We start from the raw sequence: 6039 nt of genomic DNA, 5'->3' as shown, positions 1-6039 counted from the left end.
TTATAATAGACCCATCCAGCTCTGGGCAATGAGCTGGTTGCCTGTGTGGTGTTGACTCATCTAAAAAGAAAGTAAATATGAATATTGGTCAGTTAATTTATGGTAGGTTTCTTGCACATGACATTTGCAAAAGATAAACCTATGCTGTTACATTAAACAATCGCTAAAAAGAAAAACTCACATGCAGGTGGTGGAGGCAGTGACATCTGCTGACCTAATAAAAGGCAGGAAGAGACAAATACATCAGAACAGTAACATGATATGCACTAGGTTAATAAACATGAATGTCAGTAGTTCCATGGTAGGAAATATGACTCAACTGGTTTTCTTAAATAATACATGTATAAATGTTAACTTACAGACAGGGCTTCCAGGCACACGCACCATCCTGGAATGCTTTCTTGCTTGCGGAACGGATTCATCTGAAATAAAAGACCATACAATCTGCACTGATTGCAAAAAGAATATTTGAATTGTGCAAATAATGTAGTCTGTATTTAAGAGGTCTTACCATCACGTGACCATGCACTGCCTTTTGTGGACGCTCGCATCTTCTTCCGCCTCAATGCTAGAAGTGTCCATCAGCCGCTGACATTTTTCCATAGCTTTGGTGTATGAATCTACGTTAAGAGAACAACGTTTTTGTGAGCCAGTAGTAGAGCAAAGCAGTATTTCCATATAGAGAAAACTATTATTGATAGTATTGCAGCAATCAGTCATCTGTACACAACCAGATTTTCTTGACTGGATATTTGGCCCAGCTTTTGACTTGATTTTTGTATTGTAGCCCAGAGAATTTCTAATGGGGAGACACAGCATCCATAGAAATGCATGGGCTTAGTTTGTAAAGCCAGTATGGCAGCTGTGTATAGCCTACTACACACATTCCGCCCCTTCCTGTATGCTTCCCAACAGACCTCTGAAGTTTGCCTACAAAAAGGAACCAAAACTGCCATCTTTGCCTATAAGGAGATCAGGGTGTTAATTTAACCTAACTACCTATGACAAGTTACATTGCAAGTTAGGTCTGGGGTAGCAAAAATCTAAGTTGCTGTCTTAACGTAGGCCTGTTGAAGATCACAGTTAGCCTACCACTCGAAGGCAGAGGACAAACGTGTGTTGAGCAAAATGTCTGCATTTCAGACTTCTTCGTCCCCGGGAGAGTGCAATAATTCTCTCCCCATGTTATTTTCCCATAGCAAAAATTGCAAGATAGGCTACCGGATCTCAGCTTTTTGAAGGCAAAATTCAGAGGTCTATTCACTTGAATCGTCTATCCGATCAACTGTGTTACAAAATGGCCGCCGACAGTGTACTGTAGCCTATACATTATCAGAGCCCTTCTAAGGATTATTAGACATTCTCTGACATTATCTATAGCCATCTCTATGGCTCTAGTGTAGCCTACATATGCAGGACTGTTCAGTAGGTTATACCAACTTAAAAAGCATCACCATCTCAGTATACCCACTTAAAATAGACTAGGATACATTTGGGGTTGATCACAGTATAGCCTACCCACTACAGCTAACTAGCCTACATCACAGTAGCCTAGATCCAGCTACATAGAGTAGGCCTATATCCACTAGCCTACACCACTGCTGCCGAGTGACTTGCCTAAAAGGACTGACTGTACACTAAAACTAATTAAAAGAAACGGTAGCCTAGTGCTATTATTTGTAACATCAACGTGAGCAGGTTAACACGATGACACAAAACATACAATGCTGCAAAACATAACACGTTGAGAACAGTTCAAACAAAGACGAACGAGCAATGTGCTCTGGTAAATTACAAACTTGGCAGAATCGGAATATAACAAAGCCCTACAAGTGAAAGGACTTAAGGTTAAACCTCAAACTCTTGCATTACAACCACTAGGCCTACATCATGAAACTGTAACATATTTCACTTACTTTCGTGAAATCGAATTCAAGACGAGTGTAATCCATTCCAAGACTTCTTCCAGCGGCGTTCAAGAATCACGGAATTCAAACAGAGCCCGTTTTTCGGAAGTCAGGACAAGACTTCAATCGATCACCTGAAAGCAGAGGCGCTGTCTTCCCCCTACTGGCGTGGGGGTAGGCCTACGTGTAAGGGAGAGCCTGTCTGATTGAACTGAAGTGAATTGTGAAATGAAAGAAGTGAATTTTCTTAGTTGTGAAAAGTGTTCTATTGATAGATTTTTGTTTAAAGTTCACCTAATACGTAAAAAAAAGCACAAAAGTATATATTTTTTATTTAGTAAAATTGATATTAGCCTAAAATAAATATTATCTTGATATGATGTTTACCTTACTTAGATTTTATAAGACCAATCATTTGAGTGGATCTAAATCAAGTGACTGCAAACATTTTGTATCTTACTTCAAAAACTGAAATGGAGCTTGTGTTAGTATCGACTATAGCTGTTATTGTCTCCAGTTTCTAAAGCTGATAGAGGCGCAATCAATCACACAATGCCAACACATTTAACACGGCATGGAATTGGAATGAATAGAGACGCATTACCATTGACGTCATTGCCACCTAATCAGAAGCCTCTAATGCAAATAATGTAAAATGTGTGAATGTAAAATGGTAATGGTAGGCTACAGGAACAAATGAAACATGTTCTGAATGTATTCTAGTGATAGCAGAAAACTATTATAAAAATATTTTATATTTTATTTACCGAAGTATTATTGTTTGTTTAATCCAACGTGAAACTGCAATCGGTTCTGAATGCAGACCAGGCGTCTTCCCCCTACTGGCGTGGGGGTGCACTCAGAACAACCAAAAACAACCAATAACAACTAAACGGGAACGTTGTGTGAAGGTACTGTGCAACCACAGGAAAACGTTTTGGTTGGTTGGTTCCCTTAACGTTTAGGAACGTTAAGAAACCCTTAGGTAACGTTCCCTAACCGTTAGTTTTTGGTTTGGTTCGAACTACCCTTTAGGGAACCATACACTAACGTTCCCGAACGTTCCCTTAACGTTTTGTGTTAGTGGGGAAACGGCGTGTCCGTATTCGCGGCATCATTATACTCTGGAGCTAGCCTAAATAATTGAGCACATCGTACTGCTCTTACATCCATGCAGAGGCCCCCTTTGTCTTCTCCAATTCTAAAGTGTAACAAAATGTAACAAAACGTAATAAATTCCAACGGGTGTAGAGGAGCTAGAGGAGAGGCTGAAACTGACTGACAAACTTATCATACAAACTCTGGAGATAACGTGGGTAGGATTGAAGCAACGATAAACGAATGACGTGGATTCCTGTAACTGTCCATGAAAACTGAAGGCATAGCAGGTAAATATCGTAGCAAATAGCCTGGAATGAAACGGCTTTAAAAACATGTATTTCACTTGTCTAATTGGAGTGAACTTTGAACATGGGCTGTGGCGCAAAGACATGAATTAGATCTGCATCTCCGTTCACCAACAGCTAAGTTTGTGCTAACCCATTCGCACATATAATAGTCTATGTTATGTTGTCTCCCTTGTTAACGTGAGATATGTCTCCATGTAGTGTAGTGATAATGCATAAGGTAGCCATGTTCACGTCACATGAGCCAGCTTGTTATAGGCTAAAAGTATTTCTGTCCCTCCCAAACTGCGTTAAACTGGTGTGTTAAGTAGACAGCATTTAAAAAAAAACTCCTGGGGAACCCCCCGACACGACAAACACGCACTTTTGAAAAGCTTTTAATGTGTAGCCTACCCATCTTAACTTAGCCTACAACATGTGTTGTAAAAGTTCAACGCTTGTTTTCGTGCAGTAGGCTAGCCTTTTTGATAAGCGATGTCATGGGTAGGCTGACGTGATTCGAGGGCATTCTGTTCCTGTTTATGTAAAGGTTTTACATAGGCTGAATAATAGGCTACACTGCATATTATTAACCAAAAGCGCACGCTATGTGTCGGGTCAGATCGCGGGCCGGGTATCATTTAATCATAATTAATATTTGCGGTTGGGGGGGGGGGGGGGGGGGGCTTAAAAAACATATAGCCCAGGGGCCTCGGGTGGTATTAAGGCGCCCCTGACCATCATCATCACATCATTATTATCATCATCCTCATTATCATCACTATCATCATCAACATCATCATCATCATCATCATCACCATCCTCATCCTCATTATCATCACCATCATCATCATCATCACATCATTATCATCATCATCATCATCATCATCATCATATCTTCACATCATCATCATCATTATCAACATCATCACCATCATCATCATCACATCGTCATCATCATCATTCTTCTTTCTCTTCCTCTTGGTGTTGTTGTTCCTCTTCTTCTTCTTCTTCTTCTTGTTCTTCTACCAGTAGGCACTACTTCAAGCTTGTTCTTTTCACTTGGTCCTGGTCTAAACTCTCAACTTCTGAAAGGTCACTTCCCACTGCTCCCCCTCCATGAATGTTTGCGCTGCACACTGGCGGAAGGGAACACGGACTCCATGAAGGGCAGCTCTATCCAATAAGAAATGATTTTGCACAGTCAGTTTGTCATGAAATCCCTGCCAGCGGAGTTGATTAAGTGCAGGACTGTAGGGTTCGGGTCAGTGGAGGCCTCCGTGCTCTCTCAGTGGGACTTGCGGAGGTCTATTCCTTACTGAATATTACCTGCACAATCCCCCTACTACACACACGTAGTACCATACACACACACAGACACTATCGTACTTCAGAGTTGCACAGACACAACTTTTAGCTAGTTAGTATTGAGTAACAGCTACACTGGTGACATATGAATGAAAGATGAATGGCTAATAGCACAGTGAGGGAAGTTAGATTAAATTTGTTTGGCTATAACAGTTTCAAGACTGTTGATGAAGAGTTGAATGTCAACAATGATTATTACACGGCTCTTCATAATGCTAAAGAATGCTCCATTCACTTGAATGAGCCTTCCCAACGCTCGGTGGTCTGCTATTTCTCGATAACAGACCGTTGCTAAGTATAGCAGACCGCTGTCAAGGAAAATGGGTTTTGTGCTCATGTGCTCATGCTCAAGGTCCCTTCAGGGCGGAACAAGACCCCTCCGGATTCTTCACCCGGTCATTATTGGGAAAATAAGTCGGGAACAGGGCGAACCGGAGCCCGACGCGCCAGTGGAGGGGTTTTGTTTCGCCCTGAAGGGACTTATTTTCCCATAATGACCGGCATTCTATACATTATCCCGCTTATTATACGGCTACTTGCCAAAACGAAAAAATAAACTCCACGATATGTCTCTTTACACTTATTTGTTACCGTTTCGACGTCGCTTTTGCTGAGAAACAAATAGTACGCAACACTCGCTGAACTTGAATCAAACATTCTTTAGTAGCATTATTCACAGCTGATCAACCGTCTGCTTTCACTTTTGAATGAAGTTCCAATGCAAGAAGTGACCGGAATACTTGCGGAGTGATATGATCAGCAGCACAAAACCCGTTGTCATTGACAGCGGTAATTATATGTTTGCAGCGGTAATTACATGAATTTATTTTACCGTAGAACGTTGGGAAATCCCATTCAAGTCAATGGAGCGTTCTACTAGCATTGTGAAGAGCCGTATAATAACACATTATATTACATAAGCATTACAAAATGTTGTAAACTAACACAACATAGACTTGGTCAGCAGTGCACAATTTTGGTGTGCACATGAAATAATACGTCTGAATGTTCTGAATGTCTGAATGTTTAGATCAACAACAAAATGCCTTATCAATATTTATAGAGCCGGCACAGGAAAGTTATTTTTCAGCTCAACTTTAAGCTTAATTTAAAAAATGCATTTCAATGCAGTATCAGATGAATGACCAGGTCAGTGTTTATTGGGTCACATGCCCTGAAAAGAGCCGCAGGGCTGCCGATGGGCCAGACGGAGTGTCCTGCCGGACACCGCCGCAACATGTTTGGCCCCAAACCCAGTGACAGAGAAGTGACTGATGTTGTGCCAAGCTCCAACTGATTGTTCTGCATCTGATCCTGCAGATCAGGGCTTTCCCCACAAACAGATACACACACTTTCGACTCCTTTAGCAGAGGCAGGG

The 6039-nt window shown here is 41.3% G+C and overlaps 1 long non-coding RNA gene across 1 annotated transcript; it reads right to left on the bottom strand.

Annotated features, from left to right (window-relative positions):
- Window positions 1-237: 237 nt before the first annotated feature.
- Window positions 238-2407, bottom strand: LOC143099729 (uncharacterized). Its single transcript, XR_012981726.1, has 3 exons — window positions 1917-2407; window positions 512-620; window positions 238-422 (listed from the first exon to the last, which is right to left on the bottom strand). It is a non-coding gene; the product is annotated as an uncharacterized LOC143099729 (long non-coding RNA).
- Window positions 2408-6039: the final 3632 nt, after the last annotated feature.

This window comes from Alosa pseudoharengus, unplaced genomic scaffold (genome assembly GCF_046254945.1).
Source record: "Alosa pseudoharengus isolate Yale_2024_CS ecotype anadromous, Long Island Sound unplaced genomic scaffold, YU_APseudo_1.1 YU_APseudo_1.1_scf_3, whole genome shotgun sequence".
NCBI classification, from domain to species: Eukaryota; Metazoa; Chordata; class Actinopteri; order Clupeiformes; family Clupeidae; genus Alosa; species Alosa pseudoharengus.
The sequence above is the reverse complement of the archived record's forward strand: the minus strand, read 5'-3'. Positions and strand labels throughout refer to the sequence as shown.